At 43.6% G+C, this 19,750-nt stretch overlaps 1 protein-coding gene and 1 long non-coding RNA gene across 2 annotated transcripts in view; one reads left to right on the top strand and one right to left on the bottom strand.

Moving 5' to 3' along the window:
- Nucleotides 1–19,750, top strand: part of LOC129624636 (ATP-binding cassette sub-family C member 4-like) — a 364,051-nt gene that overhangs the window by 18,800 nt on the left and 325,501 nt on the right. The window contains exons 5-8 of the mRNA XM_055542792.1: nt 9,571–9,661; nt 11,434–11,754; nt 17,240–17,334; nt 17,559–17,648. The gene's annotated coding sequence lies outside the window, so the exon portion shown is untranslated. The remainder of the gene's footprint in view (nt 1–9,570; nt 9,662–11,433; nt 11,755–17,239; nt 17,335–17,558; nt 17,649–19,750) is intronic.
- On the bottom strand, nt 15,565–19,533 carry LOC129624638 (uncharacterized). The gene is made up of 4 exons (XR_008701082.1): nt 19,308–19,533; nt 17,587–17,692; nt 16,827–17,018; nt 15,565–16,089 (listed from the first exon to the last, which is right to left on the bottom strand). It is a non-coding gene; the product is annotated as an uncharacterized LOC129624638 (long non-coding RNA).

The following is a 19,750-nucleotide window of genomic DNA, read 5'->3' on the forward strand; positions in this document are numbered from 1 at the left end:
ACTGGCAGTGACTAACTCTGAATTATGTAAACAGTAGCGTTTACCTTTCATTCAGTCCAAAAGCAGGTAGTATTAGCATCCTTAGCATCAAAACAGGAAACACAGCTGTTATGGTTTCCCGGATTTCTGGTGCTGGAGAGGTGTCCCTGAGGAGTGGCGGTACTGGGGCTATAGTGGTGCTCAGTAAAGCTGGACTGTAGTCACATCAGGAACCGGGGAGGTGCCCTGAGCCAGTCATCACACAGAGCGTGGCTAGGCAGCCCGCGGTCCAGAGCAGCAGGTGGGAGAGCCCAACAACGTGTCCTCCGTGCAGGTGTTCAAGTGGACCTGGGCGCCCAACGCTGCGTCTGTCCTTCTGTCCCCTGCATCCTCACCACCCCCCACCAGTGTGTGCGGTGTCCATTGAATTGCCTTTGTGCAAAGTATGCATGGCAGAAAGTGAAGAGGAACTAAAAAGCCTCTTGATGAAAGTGAAAGTGGAGAGTGAAAAAGTTGGCTTAAAGCTCAACATTCAGAAAATGAAGATCATGGCATCTGGTCCCATCACTTCATGGGAAATAGATGGGGAAACACTGGAAACAGTGTCAGACTTATTTTATTTTTTTGGCTCCAAAGTCACTGCAGATGGTGACTGCAGCCATGAAATTAAAAGACGCTTACTCCTTGGAAGAAAAGTTATGACCAACCTAGATGGCATACTGAAAAGCAGAGACATAACTTTGCCAACAAAGGTCTGTCTAGTCAAGGCTATGGTTTTTCCAGTGGGCATGTATGGATGTAAGAGTTGGACTGTGAAGAAAGCTGAGTGCCGAAGAATTGATGCTTTTGAACTGTGGTGTTGGAGAAGACTCTTGAGAGTCCCTTGGACTGCAAGGAGATCCAACCAGTCCATTCTGAAGGAGATCAGCCCTGGGATTTCTTTGGAAGAAATGATGCTAAAGCTGAAACTCCAGTACTTTGGCCACCTCATGGGAAAAGTTGACTCATTGGAAAAGACTCTGATGCTGGGAGGGATTGGAGGCAGGGGGAGAAGAGGATGACAGAGGATGAGATGGCTGAATGGCATCACTGACTCGATGGATGTGAGTCTCCGGGAGTTGGTGATGGACAGGGAGGCCTGGTGTGCTGTGATTCATGGGGTCGCAAAGAGTCGGACATGACTGAGCGACTGAACAGAAATGAACTGATGCAACATTTTAAAATGAACTATCTTGTTCTTTCAAGAACTTAATAACATGGTCACCGACTTCTGTGTAAATTTCACTGTAGTTCAGAATACCCTGTTCTGTTGTCCTGGCCTTGCCTATGGAAGGACTGTGCCCCTTGCTGGGGTCATTAGTCATTAGGGCTGTCAGGTTAGGTCATGGGTAAGGGAGCCTTCGGAGGGGAAGGGGAAGACATTGGGGTTTTGGACAGAAGCTGAGTCTGAATGAAGCCCCTGCTGGGCTGGGAGGCAGGAGACAGATGTGAGCTCTGTAACCTGCTCTCCTAGACAGCCAGGTGGGCAGGTGGAGAAGGTCTCAGGGACCCAGGTCTCATTCATGAAATGATAAGACTTGGTCTCGATCTTTAAGTTTTAAAATAAATGCTTCCAAGGCCTTCTCTGGTGGTCCAGTGATTAAGAATCCACCTTTCGGTATGGGGGCCTCTGGTTTCATTCCTGGTTGAGGAACTAAGATCTCAAGCTATGAGAGATCACATGAGAGATAACTAAGATCCCATGCTATGGAGCAACTAAGCCCACACATCCCAACAAAGACCCAGAGCAGCAGCCAAAAAAAAAAAAAACCCAAAAAACTAAACAAACGTCTTGTGGGAGCCTCCAGATGTCACAGGGCAGGGTTTTCAACCTTGTCTGCACAGAGTAGTGGCTTAGATTATGATCCTTGTTAGTAAGTGTTCTCTGAGTCTGGATAACCAGTGGGGGAGGGACCCAGCAGCCATGAGCTGTCGAGTGCTGCCACCTTCTGGTCATCCCGGAGTACAGGGGTCCTGCCCTGGTTGGATCCAGGGATTCCCTGGGGAGGATGGCGTTGGTGATTAGAATAGCAAAGCAGAGAGATTAGAGGCTCATTATAACTGGTTTATGCGGAAAGTCAATAAAACCCGTGACATCAGCTTTGCTCTGACCACGGAGGCCACAGGCGCCCTCTAGAATCGCTGAAGGTGCCCCACCTTAGGCATTTTCTCGAAGCCTAGGCAAGTAAGTGGTCCCAGAGGACCCCCGAGCTCCAATTAAATGTCCTGAAGGAAGAACAGAAAAGAAAAGGAGAGAAAAAGAAACAAGAAAGAATGACACGGGGAGACCAAGCTTTGAGCACGGCCCATAGCTTTATTTTCAAAGGGAGCTTATATACCTTAAGTTGTGCATAGAGAATAATAGGGGGTGTAAAATCATGCAAAGTCAGCAGTCTTTGATCCTTATTGAAACCAGGGTTTCTTTTTGGCAAATTTATCGTATACAAATGGTTTAGGTGATTTACATCATCTTCTGGCCAGAAGGCCTGTTAACATTTTAAGACTCTGATATTTATTTGACTTTTTTCTTGTTTCTTGAGGTGTGCCTGTATTGCTATGAACTTTCCCCTTAGGACTGCTTTTACCGTGTCCCACAGGTTTTGGGTTGTTGTGTTTTCATTTTCATTCGTTTCTATGCAAATTTTGATTTCTTTTTTGATTTCTTCTGTGATTTGTTGGTTATTCAGCAGCGTGTTGTTCAGCCTCCATATGTTGGATTTTTTAATAGTTTTTCTCCTGTAATTGAGATCTAATCTTACTGCATTGTGGTCAGAAAAGATGCTTGGAATGATTTCTATTTTTTTGAATTTACCAAGGCTAGCTTTATGGCCCAGGATGTGATCTATCCTGGAGAAGGTTCCATGTGCGCTTGAGAAGAAGGTGAAATTCATTGTTTTGGGATGAAATGTCCTATAGATATCAATTAGGTCTAACTGGTCTATTGTATCGTTTAAAGTTTGTGTTTCCTTGTTAATTTTCTGTTTAGTTGATCTATCCATAGGTGTGAGTGGGGTATTAAAGTCTCCCACTATTATTGTGTTATTGTTAATTTCTTCTTTCATACTTGTTAGCATTTGTCTTACATACTGCGGTGCTCCCGTGTTGGGTGCATATATATTTATAATTGTTATATCTTCTTCTTGGATTGATCCTTTGATCATTATGTAGTGACCATCTTTGTCTCTTTTCACAGTCTTTGTTTTAAAGTCTATTTTATCTGATATGAGTATTGCTCCTCCTGCTTTCTTTTGGTCCCTATTCGCATGGAAAATCTTTTTCCAGCCCTTCACTTTCAGTCTGTATGTGTCCCCTGTTTTGAGGTGGGTCTCTTGTAGACAACATATGCAGGGGTCTTGTTTTTGTATCCATTCAGCCAGTGCACTGGGACGACCCAGAGGGATGGAATGGGGAGGGAGGAGGGAGGAGGGTTCAGGATGGGGAACACATGTATACCTGTGGCGGATTCATTTTGATATTTGGCAAATCTAATACAGTTATGTAAAGTTTAAAAATAAAATAAAATTAAAAAAAAAAAAAAAAAAGACTCTGATAAAGGTTTGTCAACCATAAGACTTATTTTCTCTAAGAGTAATTATTTTAAAGTTTGGCGCCATCCTCGGAAGGTGTTAGATAAAGTTACATTCCTATAGGGTAAATGTGCAGTGGACTTACAACAAAGGAAAGAATTTATTACCTTAAGGGTCTAAAGTTGTTAACACCAAGGCCACTACTTATTTTTTCTATATACCAACTATATTAATTAATACACTTCCAAGGATACAATACAGGGGATGTGGAAACTTGGCAGCAAGCATTGGCTCAACAATGAAATCTTCTACTAATTTTATTCTAATAATTTCTAACTCCCTGAGAGGCTCTATACTATTTGAATATCTTGAGCTTCCCATGCCTCTCCCAGTTGGGAGACTGTAAACAATCCTTTGCATAGCTGTAGGAGTCTGGGTAAACCTGTCAGGCAAGTTAGAGAGCCCTCTGAAGGGTTTGGATTTAAACACTCCTATTATGCCCAGGAGGCTTATTAACTAGAGCTTTAAGTTGATTTCCTTCAGATAAACGTGGTCAGGGATCAGTTCAGTTCAGTCACTCAGTCGTGTCCGACTCTTTGCGACCCCATGAATTGCAGCACGCCAGGCCTCCCTGTCCATCACCAACTCCCAGAGTTCACCCAGACTCACGTCCATTGAGTCAGTGATGCCATCCAGCCATCTCATCCTCTGTCATCCCCTTCTCCTCCTGCCCCCAATCCCTCCCAGCATCAGAGTCTTTTCCAATGAGTCAACTCTTCCCATGAGGTGGCCAAAGTACTGGAGTTTCAGCTTTAGCATCATTTCTTCCAAAGAAATCCCAGGGCTGATCTCCTTCAGAATGGACTGGTTGGATCTCCTTGCAGTCCAAGGGACTCTCAAAAGTCTTCTCCAACACCAGAGTTCAAAGGCATCAATTCTTTGGCACTGAGCCTTCTTCACAGTCCACCTCTCACATCCATACATGACCACAGGAAAAACCCTAGCCTTGACAAGATGAACCTTTGTTGGCAAAGTAATGTCTCTGCTTTTGAATATGCTATCTAGGTTGGTCATAACTTTCCTTCCAAGGAGTAAGCGTCTTTTAATTTCATGGTTGCAGTCACCATCCGCAGTGATTTTGGAGCCCAGAAAAATAAAGTCTGACACTGTTTCCACTGTTTCCCCATCTATTTCCCATGAAGTGATGGGACCGGATGCCATGATCTTCGTTTTCTGAATGTTGAGCTTTAAGCCAACTTTTTCACTCTCCTCTTTCACCTTCATCAAGAGGCTTTTTAGTTCCTCTTCACTTTCTGCCATAAGGGTGGTGTCATCTGCATATCTGAGGTTATTGATATTTCTCCCATCAATCTTGATTCCAGCTTGTGTTTCTTCCAGTCCAGCGTTTCTCATGATGTACTCTGCATACAAGTTAAATAAGCAGGGTGACAATATACAGCTTTGAAGTACTCCTTTTCCTATTTGGAACCAGTCTGTTGTTCCATGTCCAGTTCTAACTGTTGCTTCCTGACCTGCATACAAATTTCTCAAGAAGCAGATCAGGTGATCTGGTATTCCCGTCTTTTTCAGAATTTTCCACAGTTTATTGTGATCCACACAGTCAAAGGCTTTGGCATAGTCAATAAAGCAGAAGTAGATGTTTTTCTGGAACTCTCTTGCTTTTTCGACGATCCAGAGGATGTTGGCAATTTGATCTCTGGTTCCTCTGCCTTTTCTAAAACCAGCTTGAACATCAGGAAGTTCATGGTTCACATATTGCTGAAGCCTGGCTTGGAGAATTTTGAGCATTACTTTACTAGAGTGTGAGATGAGTGCAATTGTGTGGTAGTTTGAACATTCTTTGGCATTGCCTTTCTTTGGGATTGGAATGAAAACTGACCTTTTCCAGTCCTATGGCCAAAGCTGAGTTTTCCAAATTTGCTGGCATATTGAGTGTAGCTCTTTCACAGCATCATCTTTTAGGATTTGGAACAACTCAGCTGGAATTCCATCACCTCCACTCTCTTTGTTTGTAGTGATGCTTCTTAAGGCCCACTTGACTTCACATTCCAGGATGTCTGGCTCTAGGTCAGTGACCACACCATCATGATTTTCTGGATCGTGAAGATCTTTTTTGTACAGTTCTTCTGTGTATTCTTGCCACTTCTTTTTAATGTCTTCTACTTCCGTTAGGTCCATGCCATTTCTGTCCTTTATTGTCCATCTTTGCATGAAATATTCCCTTGTTATCTCTAATTTTCTTGAAGAGATCTCTGGTCTTTCCCATTCTATTGTTTTCCTCTATTTCTTTGCACTGATCAGTGAGGAAGGCTTTCTTATCTCTCCTTGCTATTCTTTGGAACTCCACATTCAAATGGATGCATCTTTCCTTTTCTCCTTTGCTTTTCACTTCTCTTCTTTTCTCAGCTATAATGTAAGGCCTCCTCAGACAGCCACATTGCTTTTTTGCATTTCTTTTTCTTGGGGATGGTCTTGCTCCCTGTCTCCTGTACAATGTCATGAACCTCTGTCCACAGTTCAACCAGCAGTCTGTCTATCAGATCTAGTCCTTTGAATCTGTTTCTCACTTCGAATGGTTTATTGGTTCCCCCTACTTTCTTCAATTTAAGTCTGATTTTGGCAATAGGGAGTTCATGATCTGAGCCACAGTCAGCTCCCCGTCTTTTTTTTTTTTTTTTTTGCTGACTGTATAGAGCTTCTCCATCTTTGGCCACAAATAATATAATCAATCTGATTTTGGTATTGACCATCTGGTGATGTCCATGTGTAGAGTCTTCTCTTGTATTGTTTGAAGAAGGTGTTTGCTATGACCAGTGTGTTCTCTTGGCAAAACTCTATTGTCCTTTTCCTTGCTTCATTGTGTACTCCAAGGCCAAATTTGCCTGTTAGTCTAGGTGTTTCTTGACTTCCTGCTTTTGCATTCCAGTCCCCTATAATGAAAAGGACATCTTTTTTTGTGTGTTAGTTCTGGTAGCTCAGGCAGTAAGACATCTGCCTACAATGTGGAAGACCTGGGTTCAATCCCAGGTTGGGAAGATATCCTGGAGAAGGAAATGGTAACCCACTCCAGTATTCTTGCCTGGAAAATCTCATGGACGGCAGAGCCTGGTAGGCTACATTCCACGGGATTGCAAAGAGTTGGACACAGCTGAGTGACTTCACTTCACTTTCTAGAAGGTCTTTTAGGTCTTCATAGAACCATTCAACTTCAGCTTTTTCAGCATTACTGGTTGGGGCATAGGCTTGGATTACTGTGATATTGAATGGTTTGCCTTGGAAACGAACAGAGATCATTCTGTCATTTTTGAGATTGCATCCAAGTACTGCATTTTGGACTCTCTTGTTGACTACGATGGCCACTCCATTTCTTCTAAGGAATTCTTACCCACAGTAGTAGATACAATGGTAATCTGAGTTAAATTCATCCATTCCAGTCATTTTATTTTGCTGATTCCTAAAATGTCAATGTTCACTCTTGCCATTTCCTGTTTGACCACTTCCAATTTGCCTTGAATCATGGACCTAACATTCCAGGTTCATCTACAATGTTTCTCTTTTCAGCACTGGACTTTGCTTCTGTCACTATTCACATCCACAGCTGGGTGTTGTTTTTGCTTTGGCTCTGTCTCTTCATTCTTTATGGAGTTATTTCTCCACAGATCTCCAGTAGTATATTGGGCACCTACTGACCTGGGGAGTTCATCTTTCAGTGTATTATCTTTTTGCCATTCAATACTGTTCATGGGGTTCTCAAGGCAAGAATACTGAAGTGGTTTGCCATTCCCTTCTCCAGTGGACCACATTTTGTCCGAACTCTCCACCATGATCGGTTTGTCTTGGGTGGCCCTACATGGCATGGCTCATAGTTTCATTGAGTTAGACAAAGCTGTGGTCCATGTGATCAGATTGGTTAGTTTTCTGTGATTGTGGTTTTCAGTGTGTCTGCCCTCTGATGAAGATGGATAAGAGGCTTATGGAAGCTTCTTGATGGGAGAGACTGAATGAGGGGGAAAGTAGAGAAGCTTAAAAGGCTTAAAAAATGTTTCTTGCATATGAAAATGTAGCTTCCTTTGGTAGATCATTCATTCCTAAAATCTGAAACTAGTTTTTTTAGTGATGAAAAATCATTGTCATTTTTTTAGCATGTGAATGTTGTTTAATCCGTTCAGTTTTTTCTAGAAAAAAAATTCAATTTGATGATTATTCCAGACTTTTAATCCAGACTCTATGCCTTTAGTCTTTTGGGTGTTTTACTTAATAACATGAAACCTTTTTTCTTTTTCTTTTTTTTGTCATAGCAGTTACTATTTTCTTAACACTCAGGATATGTAAAGACACGCAGATACCCTAGGTCTCTCTGGAATGTGACCTGTGATCAGCATGAGGAGTACTTTGTTCTTCACCCTTGAGTTGGATTATGTGTTGTCACATATACCTTCATGCTTTATATTTTTCTTACAGTAGAAGTATTTTATTGCCCTGTTTAGCCAGGACATGTAATGCATGTATCATATAAAAAATTGAGGCTTTATCGCTCTGACCCATGGTGTCATAATTAATTTCTTTATTACCCATTGTTTTGTTGTTGGTGTTGAATTAAAGCTCTCTTTAGAGCTTTGAAGATTACTTATAAGAGTTAATTTACCAAGAGTGACTTCTTAATATAAAGTGCCTGTTTGCTTATTGAGCATTACTGAGGTTTGTTCTATCAAATGAAAATGGAGAGATTAGTGGAGCTTTCAAATTATTTAGGGCTTCCCTTATAGCTCAGTTGGTAAAGAATCCATTTGCAATACAGGAGACCCCAGTTTGATTCCTGGATTGGGAAGATCCACTGGAGAAGGAATAGGCTACCTGTTCAGTATTCTTGGGCTTCCCTTGTGGCTCAGTTGGTAAAGAATCCTCCTGCAATGAGGGAGACCTGGGTTCGATCCCTGGGTTGGGAAGATCCCCTAGAGAAGGAAAAGGCTATCCACTCCAGTATTCTGGCCTGGAGAATTCCATGGACTTTATAGTCCATGGGATCGCAAAGAGATAGACACGACTGAGAGACTTTCACTTTCAATTTATTTATTTAGTAAAAGGCCAGGCATGCCAGGTACTTATGCTGCTGCTTTGTGGAGATTAATGAGACAGTTTTTTGGACTCTGTGGGAGAGGGAGAGGGTGGGATGATTTGGGAGAATGGCATTGAAACATGTATAATATCATATATGAAACAAGTCACCAGTCCAGGTTCGATGCACGATACTGGATGCTTGGGGCTGGTGCACTGGGACGACCCAGACGGATGGTATGGGGAGGGAGGAGGGAGGAGGGTTCAGGATGGGGAACACATGTATACTTGTGGTGGATTCATTTTGATATATGGCAAAACCAATACAATATTGTAAAGTGAAAAAAAAAAAAAAAAAAAAACAAGGGTCCTGATGAAAACTTATAAATGATTAAAAACCTTCCACACTGGATATTGTGTTAAGTACATTATTTTAATAAAGTAGTGTGCATCATTCAGTTTGCATTTCAGGAAGGTGCCTGGTCATCTCTGCTACTAAATTCTGTGGGTGTCTAGAGCTGAATCTGTATGTAAATCTGGTAAAAGAAAGAGGCTTCCTAAAGGCAACTTAGATGCATGATACTGGATGCTTGGGGCTGGTGCACTGGGACGACCCAGAGGGATGGTACGGGGAGGGAGGAGGGTTCAGGATGGGGAACACGTGTATACCTGTGGCAGATGCATGTTGATATATGGCAAAACCAATACAATATTGTAAAGTTAAAAAATTAAACAAACAAACAACAACAACAAAAAAAACTACTTCAAACCCCCTAAGACGTAGGATTGGATGAAAAGGCCTTCGGGACACAGTATCTTAAAATAGGAAGGAGAAAAATATGAGTTAATGTCAGGATATCAGTGACTATTACATTATTTTTTCTACTTTTTAAAGTAATGTGTATTACTTTATTGAAATGGGTACATTTTTATAAACTTTAATTTGCAGGAATCAGAGACCCCCAACCCTCCAAGGCCTTTCCTTTACTGTCAGACCCGGTGAACTGTTAGCTGTGGTCGGACCTGTGGGCGCAGGAACGGTAAGTTGTGATGCCTTTTGTCAGCCTGATGCAATGCCACAGCCCCTGTTCAGACCTCAGAGTGGAGCCCAGAGCTGAGTGTGACTCAGTTTGGGCTAGAATTGGGTGTATCTAGAAAGGTGTTTCTCTAGGTACATTAGTTTTGCAAAAAGGTTTCATGTCCAAATACATCAGGATAAAAGCACATTGTGTTTTCCTTCTTGATGCTTCATGTGACATAGTTGGGAACTGCTCGTGGGGAGTTTGGACGTCTCAGTGAAGGAGATTATTTATGTGGCAGCTGTTCAGGATGGACGGAGACAGTGGGGACTTCTTTTTGTCACAGTGGTCCCTCCAGGAAGTCTGGAGGTGGTGAAGGCTCTTCCAGGAAGCTCTGAGCATTTCTTCATGTGACTTGACTTGGTCCCATCAGTGCACATTAGGGAATGTGCAACCACGTGCTGGAGCTAAAGATATAGACATGAGCCAGATCTTGACACCTCTGTCCTCCAGAGGCAACCAGGTTCTGGGGCAAGACAGATATGCAGGCAGACTATTTCAGCCCAGTGTGGTGAGTGCTCTGATGGCGTGGACATAGGCATGTCATTTCTCTGTGTTACAAGAGATGTGAAGGACATGTACATGTGCACTTAGTGTCCTGTGTTTTGTACCACAAAATACAGAAACCTAAATGTCAGGTGTGCACACAAGAGGGTGATGATTTCCTCTATGAAGGAGTTTTTTAAAATTTATTTTTAATTGGAAGATAATCGCTTTACAATATTGTGTTGGTTTCTGCCATACATCAGCATGAATTAGCCATAGGTATACATATGTTTTCTCTCTCTTGAACCTTTTTCCCACCTCTCATCTCATCCTACCCTCCTAGGTTGTCACAGAGCTCAGGATTTGAGTCCCCTGGGCATAATGAACTTCTGGTCTTCAAATATATCAACGTCAGAGTTCTTTTAAATAATAATCTTTGGATATATTCTTCACACATACTTATTAATTTTTTAAATATACTTATTTATGTATTTGGTTGCATTGGGTCTTTGTTTCAGTGTAGGGCATCTCTAATTGTGGCATGTGGGCTCAGTTGCCCTGGGCATGTGGGATATTAGTTCCCCTACCAGGGGACCAGGGATCTAACCAGAGCCTCTGGCATTGGAAGATGGATTCTTCTTTTTTTCAGTGTTTATTATCTGGATATAATTATTGTTTTTTTAACATTTTATTTTGTACTGGGGTATAGCCAGTTAAAAAAAAAACAATGTTGTGATAGTTTCAGGTGAACAGTGAAGGGTGTATGTTAGCCATACGTACACATGTATCCATTCTCCCCCAAATTCCCCTCCCATCCAGGCTGCCACACAACATTGAATAGAGTTCCATGTGCTGTGCAGTAGGTCCTTGCTGGTGATCCATTTTAAATACAGCAGTGTGTACCTGTCCATCCCGAACTCCTAAGTATCCCTTCCTCCCATCCTGGAAGATGGATTCTTAACCACTGGATCACCAGGGAAGCCCCACATAGCTTTTTAAGAACAAATATTTGTCAAGTGAAAGATACCCAGATGCAGGAACAACTGCATTAAACATCAGATACAGAAAATATATATCCTGCTTGTCTGCTCTGCTAGAGAAGGATGTTAAACATTCTTAGTCTTTGCTGAGTAGAGCATTTCATCTGAGGGAACTCAGGCAGAGTAGATTGTTGTTGTGTTAATATTCCTTATCAACCTTTAGTTTACAGTGACCAATAATGCTCTTTTCCATTTTTTCCCCTGCAGTATCCAAAGCTGTACTTTATACTTTTCTGATATCATGTATCAAGCACCAGGGTGGGGTCGGCTGTGCTGTGGGTCGTGTTCCGTCCTGAGTGCACCGTGTTCACGTGTGTGCGTTGCTGTCTGTTTCCGTCCTCACTGTTAAGAGCTGTGCTGGGGGAGCTGCCCCCAAGCCAGGGGAAGGTCAGTGTGCTCGGGAGGATCACATATGTTTCTCAGCAGCCCTGGGTGTTTCCAGGAACTGTGAAGAGTAACATTTTATTTGGGAAGAAATATGAAGAAGAACAATATGAAGAAGTAATAAAGGCTTGTGCTTTGGAAGAGGTGAGTAATGACTCTTGAGTTGCATGTAGTCGAATTTCAAATAATGATAACATTGATTTAAGCTCTAAGGTTTGTAAAAAGTTTTTTTTTTTTTTGAATTTGAAAAGTCTTATTTGTTGCTTTATGCTGGACTTCTGGGTAAGCATGCAGTCATATATGTTGCTGTTTTAATTCTGGTGTGATAATGATGGTCACAGAATGCCTTTGTTTCATTTGGTGAAGTATCATTCACTTTTAGATTCTTTTTTTAATGGACAGTTACCAAAAATTTGAAGAATAGAGAGCACCATGTAATGAACCCTCATGTTTGCACCTCCAGGTTCAGCCGGGGTCAGCTGGTGGCCAGTCTTGCTGGGTCTTTACCCCTGCCCTGTGCCACCCCTCCACTCAACACCCCGCCCCATCCTCCGGTATTCCAAAGCAGATCCTAGATCTCAGATAAGTTCATCTGTAAGCATTCCATTGTTGTTGTTCAGTCACGAAGTCCTGTCCAGGTCTTTTCGACTCCATGGACTGCAGCAGGCCAGGCCTCCCTGTCCTTCACCATGTTCTGGAGCTTGCTCAAACTCATGTCCATTGAGTCAGTGATGCCATTGAACCATCTAATCCTCTGTTGCCCCCTTCTCCTCCTGCCCTCAGTCTTTCCCAGTGTCAGGGTCTTTTTCAATGAGTTGGCACTTCGTATCAGTTAGCCAAAGTATTGGAAATTCAGCTTCAGCATCAGTCCTTCCAATGAATATTTAGGGTTGATTTCCTTTAAGTATGCACTGGTTTGATCTCCTTGCAGTCCACAGGACTTTCAAGAGTATTCTCCAGCACCACAATTCAAAAATATCAATTCTTTGGCACTCTGCCTTCTTTATGGTCCAACTCTCACATCCATACATGACTAGTGGAAAAACCATAGCTTTGACTATATGGACCTTTTTTGGCAATGTGATGTCTCTGCTTTTTAATATACTGTTTAGGTTTGTCACAGCTTTTCTTCCAAGGAGCAAGCATCTTTTAATTTCATGGCTGCAGTCACTGTCTGCTGTGATTTCTGAGCCCAGGAAAATAAAATCTGTCACTGTTTCTACCTTTTCCCCATCTATTTGCCAGGAAGTAACTGAAGATAGCTGAGTGCTGAAGAATTGATGCTTTTGAACTGTGGTGTTGGAGAAGACTCTTGAGAGTCCCTTGGACTGCAAGGAGATCCAAACAGTCCATCCTAAAGGAGATCAGTCCTGGGTGTTCATTGGAAGGACTGATGCTAAAGCTGAAACTCCAATACTTTGGCCACCTCATACGAACAGTTGACTCATCAGAAAAGACTCTGATGCTGGGAGGGATTGGGGGCAGGAGGAGAAGGGGATGACAGAGGATGAGATGGCTGGATGGTATCACCGACTTGATGGGTGTGAGTTTGGGTGAACTCCGGGAGTTGGTGATGGACAGGGAGGCTTGGCGTGTTATTCATGGGGTTGCAGAGAGTCAGACATGACTGAGCGACTGAATTGAACTGAATGGGGCCAGATGCCACATAAATAATCAATAAACATATTCTGTTATCATAAGCAATATAGTATGTAACATTTTATATTATCATTAACCACTTTTAAAAACTTAATTTTTTTAAACAAGTTTAAAAAAAATCTTTTAAGGATTTTAAAAAGTTTTAGGCATTACCTAGTTACAGGTATCATGTTGACAAATTCTAGTTTGATATTTTCCCATATATATTGCTTGACCTTACAAAGCCCTCTTGGATGCCTGTAAGTTTATACTTTCATCTCATATTTACACATTCCTGGCGACTTGGACATTTTCTTTTCAGGTTGCCTTGACAATCATAGATAATAAGATCCTTCTGTGTCTAGGTATAGAGGCCTTCAAGACTTGAGTTATTTTAGTGCCGCCTTCATTTCAGATATAATCTTTAGTCACCCCCTGGGTTATATGATGTGAAAGAGCAATAGGCTATGAAGTGGTTCAAAAGGACATGATCTGGTTCAGATTCCAGCTCTTCTGTTTAACAGCTGACCATCCTCAGACCAGTGATACAACCTCACTTAGTCTCAGTTTCCTCATCTGTGAAATGGGGCCAGTGCTTCCTGTGAGCTTGTTGTGAGGATTAGAGATAATCAGCGTCAGGGTCCAGCACAGAGCTTGGTGCACAGATCTTACCCCCTAGGAGCTTAGAGAAGTCATGTACACATGTACAAATGATGGAGCAGAATAAGATGGTCCTTCATGAGAGATGAGAGATGTAAACAGAGCCTGGGAACCCAGCAGGTAGGGATGAGTCCAGGATGGTTTCATGTGAGAGTATACTTGGGACGGGCCTGGGAAAATGGGCAGGATATTGATAGGCTGTGAGAGGAGGGGTGATTCCACATGGAAGAAAAGCTGTGAAGGAAGCAGGGCTCCTGCTGCTTGACTCTTGAGTTCAGCCCTCTTCTGCCAGGGCCTCACGTCTGGCCCCACATTTACCATTTCAACAGTCTGCTCTGTGGTGCTTCTACTGTAAGTCTCCACCATCGCTGAAGGGCCCTTGTTGTGCTTCTGGATGGATGGCATCAGATCTGCTTTGCCATTTCCTAGTTTGCCTCTAGTGTGTGTGTCTGCTGTTCAGTGAGAATTGGGGAAACTTAAGGGAAAATAACGTGAATAAGAACACCTGTCAGTGGGGGGAATTGTAGTCTATACGCAAGTCAGGCTTTTCCCTTTAACCTAATTGGAAAATGGTGGCTAGGAATTTAGCCTGACTTGGATTTTGTTGCAAATCCTGTGAAATGGTTTTCCCATTTGGGGCTGGTCCATAAATAATGTTCAGAGTCAACAACACAGTCACAGTCTTGCTACCAAACTCAGAGAGAGCCTGTTTCTTGTGCCCTAACTGTGCTAAGTGAATGTGTGGATTTAGGTGCTTTTTCTAGAACATGGTTAAGGTTGCTGTGCTATGACGTGTTACTATTTTGTTAAGCAAAATGAAACAATGTAGAATCAAAGCATAAAAGCTACTGCTGCTAAGTTGCTTAAGTCGTGTCCGACTCTGTGCGACCCCATAGACGGCAGCCCATCAGGCTCCCCCATCCCTGGGATTTTCCAGGCAAGAACACTGGAGTGGGTTGCCATTTCCTTCTCCAATGCAGGAAGGCGAAAAGTGAAAGTGAAGTCACTCAGTCATGTCCGACTCTTCACGACCCCATGGACTGCAGCCTACCAGGCTCCTCAAGCTAAGTGGAGCAGTTTTCAAGGACTTCAACAGTGAAACAGAGGCCAATAACTGTGTGTGTGTGTGTGTTTGTATAGGGCTGGGAACCTGTTTAAAGTGGCTCATTGTGTGTGTATGTGTGTAGGGCTGGGAACCTGTTTAAAGTGGCTCATTGTTGTTCATGAAAACCAAATCAAGAGATGATAATAACTTCTGAACTCAACAAAGAAAGAAGATGAAATAATGATGAATTTTCATGACAGATCAGTTGCTGCCTTTCATTGGATGTACCCCAGTTAAGCTTTGAGTGAGCAGGGACCCTGTGTGTCTGTTTGCCTGTCAGGGAGGGAGGGTTACGATGGACACTTTCTTCTCTTTATGGTCATGTGCTTTGCATGTTATGACCCACACTGTGAATGTGGTCCCACTGTTGGTTTAATGGGAAAATAGGCATCAGCCACCAGTAGCAAGTTACAATCAATTCCAGTCCTTTTTCCATTTATAGAGGGTGTTCTCACTTTTGAATTTAGTGACTCTTGTTTTTGTAGCACATTCTGTAGAAGAGGAATGTGAGACTTAGGGAGATCAAAGGACTTGTTTCTCATGCAGACTCCAGTGTGCTACCCACTTTCTCCCCAAATTTGCTAAAGTAGAGACAGAGTGAGCACGTCATGTGCAGAAAGGTACTGCTGTGTATCTTAGGTTGATGCCTGAGGGGTTTAGTAGATAATTCAAAGATTTTTAACATAATAATTGTGTAACAAAACCTGATAGTTATCTTGTTATTGGGGGATATTGTTGTCATTATTTTTTAATTTCCCCAGATACTCTGGGGAAAATAGACTGATTTGTCCATTTACTTCTTAAATAATATTCAAATATAGCTTATGGTAGATTCCCAGATCCTCAAGTCAAAGCTTCATATCCTTCTTAACTTTGAGTTTTTCCTGCTTTCACAGACAAGCATCTACTTAGTCCAGCTGATCTGCTTGGTGTCCCTCAAGCACGTTCTTTCTTTCCTTTTGGTTTTCCTGCCCAGCCTGCTCTTTCTGCTCCCATTTCTGTACAGACCTTTTCTGTCACTCTATGACTTGCCTTAATTATCACTGTGAAGACATTGGTGAGGTGTTATCCCTTCTCTGAAAGTGAGAAGCAGAGACCAAGATCAGGAAAACTGGTAACTTGAGATAAAACAAGTCCTGTGCCTTCACCTCCTGGGCTTCCAGCTCTCACACCTGTGTCTCTAGCACAGACCTTTGCACCTGCATATCTAGCTGCACCATGATGTCACCGAGAGCTCATCTCAGCTTGTCCACAAGTGATGTCTCCTAAACCTGCCTCCACCATCTTCCCCAGCTCAGTAAATGGAGACCCTGTCCTTCCCCTTCCTCACCCCAGACACCACAGTCTCCTCTTCTCTTACAACCCACACCCATCCCGTCAGCAGGTCTTACAACTCTGCCTTCCAAATGTGTCTGGAGTGTAACCCCGTCTCTCCATTCCCACTGTTTTCTAGCTTATTCCAGTAATGTCCTCACTTGTATCTGCCTTTACCCTTCCCCACTTACTGCCTGGTTTCTGCAAAGCACAGGAGTTTCCTTGTAAACCTCAGACCATGCCAGTCCTCCCCTCCCCCTCCTCCTCTTACTGGAGTGCCCCCAGGCTCCTCCTGCTCTGTCTCCACCCTCACCCCCTCATTCTCACTCTGCTCTCCTGCCTCCTTGTCCTGAACCCCTTGGGCATCTCCCCATAGCCCCTGCACTCGTCCCTCCCTCTGTGAGGAGTAGCCTCTCCAGGTCTGCCTGAGCCCCTCCCCACCCCCAGATTTGCTCACACCCTCTCTGAGCACAGCCCTCACACCCCAGTGTGGACTTACTTCCCTCCTTCACTCTCCATCCCCCTGAACTGGCTTCCTTTTCCTTCTTGTCCTCAGTCCTTGTGCTCAGGTTAATTTTCCATATCACCTATCTCCCAGCATGGAAAGAAATTCTAAGAGCTCTCTTTCCTCGTGGCAGAATTCATTGTGCCCAGAATGGTGCCTGGTGTATAGTCAATCCTCAGTAAATACCTGTTGAAGTGGTAAAACACATAAATGCTTTGAAAAAATACAGAATGAAAAAAGTGAAAAGCCCTGAGAGTTTAATTTTCCTGGTTCCAATTTAGTCACTATGAAATAAGCACATTGCTGTTGATTAAACACTTGTATGAAGAACTGATGCTAAAAGGTTAGGATGGCAGGAGAACACATTTTAAATGTTTTTCTTTTTTCCGTTTTCTATCTCCACACAGGATTTTCAGAATTTGAAGGGAAGAGATCTAACTGTGACAGGAGATGGAGGAACCCCACTGAGTGAAGGACAGAAAGCCCGGGTCAGCCTCGCCAGGTAAATGGGGTTTCAATTGCCATCCTGCCCCCTCCTCCTCCGTGGCTCCTAGTGGACATGAGCACGCAGACCCCGCTCACTGGGTGGGCCTGTGTGAAGCAGGGTCTTGGCCCTTTCCCTGGGCTTGTAGAAGGAACCTGGTGTTGTCGGACATGATCATGATTCATAGATAAGACCCAGGGAGTGTGAAGTGCCCTGTCCTGATGTCTCTCTACATTTTCTAGAGCCGTGTATTAGGACGCAGACATCTACCTCCTGGACGATCCACTCAGCTCAGTGGACTCAGAAGAAGTCAGCAGGCACTTGTTTGAACAGTGAGTTTGCACCTGTTTTATATCATTTCTTCTTTCCAGGAACTCTGTAGGGATCAGGAAAGGGAGCTCAGGAAAGCCTTTGTGCGAGACTCAACTCCCTCTGCTCTGGTGTTCCTCCCTCCCCTCTCTTCCCTCCACAGAAGATCCATCATAGAGAAATCTTACATCATGATGAGGTCAGGATAGGAAAATACGGCAGGTGCTTCCAGTGTGTGGAGGAGAGTGGGGTCCATGCTTTAGGGAGAGAGGGATAGATGGCAGATTCTCTCATGACTTGCAGTTGATGGATCCAGATGCCAGGGATAAGAAGGGCAATGTAAAAATTTTAAATCAGAGAGTAGGACTTGGTAACCTGGTAACTGGATGCCAGTCCTTTTTCCTCTATCGTGTGTTGAAGGCAAATTGCTGCTGCTGCTGCTAAGTTACTTCACTCGTGTCTGACTCTGTGCGACCCCATAGACTGCAGCCCACCAGGATACCCTGTCCCTGGGATTCTCCAGGCAAGAACACTGGAGTGGGTTGCCATTTCCTTCTCCAGTGCATGAAAGTGAAAAGTGAAAGTGAAGTCGCTCAGTGGTGTCCGACTCTTAGCGACTCCATGGACTGCAGCCCACCAGGCTCCTCCATCCATGGGATTTTCCAGGCAAGAGTACTGGAGTGGAGTGCCATTGCCTTCTTCTGAAGGCACATTAGAAGTGAAGTTTTCAGTACCAACATAGGACTTCCATGGAAAGACTATTGGTTTATACTTATTAATTAATCTGTTGGTTTGGAAATAATAAAGACTACAATTTACAAATGATTTATTTCACATCTGAGTATGTTGTTTTCACATCTGACTCAGTTGTTTTACATTGCTTCATGGATTCTTACTAGAATTAATACTTAGACCCTTGTGTAGGGTTACCTTGAATTTGAAACTCGGTATCTTGGTTGAAGTCCTGACTCTCACTTTGTTTCTGGAATTTGTTGTCAGTGGCTCTTTCTTGGCCACAGAACTCCTGAAGGAGAAGAGCTCTGATGCTTTTCTGCCCTAACACATGCTGACTGAGGCCTCTGGTGGAGTCTAGACTGGCCTCTTTGTAAGCCTCATGAATTTGCTTTTTCTGAAACAGCCTCCACATCTACCCCACAGTTAGTTCCCTTGCTGTTGTTCACCTTGTAAAGCCAACAAGCTTTCCAGCTGTACTTATTAATGTCCTGCTGTATACACTGAGATCGATGCCCTTACAGATGTTCCTACACAAAACCTCTCAGTATATAAGGAGGACAGTGAGCCAGGAGAGGGGAGGACCACACTGGGCAGAATAAGGGAGACTAGGATGCCCAGCTCTCATTCCTGCCTCTGAGGAACCTGTCTCTACATGGAGCTGGTTAAGACAGATGCCTGGGAAAGCTCAGCAGAGTCATGGTTTAGAGAGTTTCCATATAGGGTAGGAAGTACTAAGTGGAAGCAGAAGTGGCAGCTGGAGGCTTTCACTGAAGTTGGAAGGTTCCCTGTGCCCGGGGCTGGGTGGGCAGTGCCCTGGGGCCTGCAGGTTGGGCAGATATGTGGAGGCTGAGAAGAGGACCCAGTCCTTTGCTGAAGGAAGAGGAGAAGCTCAGGTGTGGAGGGAGGAGGAAGCAGGGCTGTGAGGAGGACAACAGGCACATCCTCACCTGGAGGAGGCGGGGTGTTCAGCAGAGAGAAGGGAATTCTCCTTGTCAGGTCCTGTGTTAGTTTCTAGGACTGTGTCCATCCAGGCTGCTGTCACAGGAACCAGAGCTGGGTGGCTTAGAAATAATGGAAGTTTATCTGTCTCAGTTCTGGAGGCTGAGAAAGTCCAAGTCAGGGTGCTGGCAGATTCAACATCTGGTGAGGGTCTGATTCTGGTGTCCTCTTGTGCTGGAAAGGTGAGGGAGCCCTGTGGTTCCTTTTATCAGGATACTAATCCCTTTCATGGAGGCTCCACCCTCATGACCCAATCACCTCTTGATGGCCCCACCTCCTAATACCAACACAGTGAGGATTAGGTTTTAATGCATGAATTTTGAGGACAAGAGCATTCAGTCTATAGCAAACTGTCACAGATGGAGGTGCTTAGAGAACAGAAATTGATTCT

Source organism: Bubalus kerabau, chromosome 12 (assembly GCF_029407905.1).
Source record: "Bubalus kerabau isolate K-KA32 ecotype Philippines breed swamp buffalo chromosome 12, PCC_UOA_SB_1v2, whole genome shotgun sequence".
Taxonomy (NCBI): Eukaryota; Metazoa; Chordata; class Mammalia; order Artiodactyla; family Bovidae; genus Bubalus; species Bubalus kerabau.